We start from the raw sequence: 586 nt of genomic DNA, 5'->3' as shown, positions 1-586 counted from the left end.
AATGTAAGCAGCGTTTGATGTGAATATATTTCATAGCATCTGCCTTTCACTTTAGAGCAGAAGAGTGAGAACATCGTACAGAAGAGAGACATCCTGTTTTAATATGTGTAAGGGTCGTACAGTCCTTCTGCAAAGAGGAAGAATGGAGCGAGGCTGGAGACTCAAGTTGTCAGCTAAATGGAATATAGTGGAGGGGGGGGCGGTAGACAGATGCTTACAATACACAGACAGATGATCGGTGTGTGCATGAGTGTGACAGACGATTGTGTGTGCATGTATATATGAATGTATGCATACATATACATACTGTCTTTGTCCCTCATCATCGCTTGACAACCGATTTTGGTGTGTTTACGACCCCGTAACTTAACGGTTCGGTAAAACAGACTGATAGAATTAGTACCAGGCTTACAAAGAATAAGTCCTGGGATCGATCTGTTCGACTATAGGTGGTACTCCAGCATGACCGCAGTCAAATGACAAACATATAAAAAGGAAAAAATAAACACACACATACACAGACACACACACACACACACACACACACACACACACACACACACACACACACACACACACACACACA

At 42.7% G+C, this 586-nt stretch overlaps 1 protein-coding gene across 5 annotated transcripts in view; it reads left to right on the top strand.

The window, feature by feature from the left end:
• The window catches only part of LOC106867210 (POU domain, class 4, transcription factor 3), a 284,336-nt gene that overhangs the window by 187,407 nt on the left and 96,343 nt on the right, over positions 1 to 586 (top strand). The window lies entirely within an intron of this gene.

The sequence above is a fragment of the Octopus bimaculoides genome, chromosome 13 (genome assembly GCF_001194135.2).
Source record: "Octopus bimaculoides isolate UCB-OBI-ISO-001 chromosome 13, ASM119413v2, whole genome shotgun sequence".
Taxonomy (NCBI): Eukaryota; Metazoa; Mollusca; class Cephalopoda; order Octopoda; family Octopodidae; genus Octopus; species Octopus bimaculoides.
This window is presented reverse-complemented; position numbering and strand designations above follow the sequence as displayed.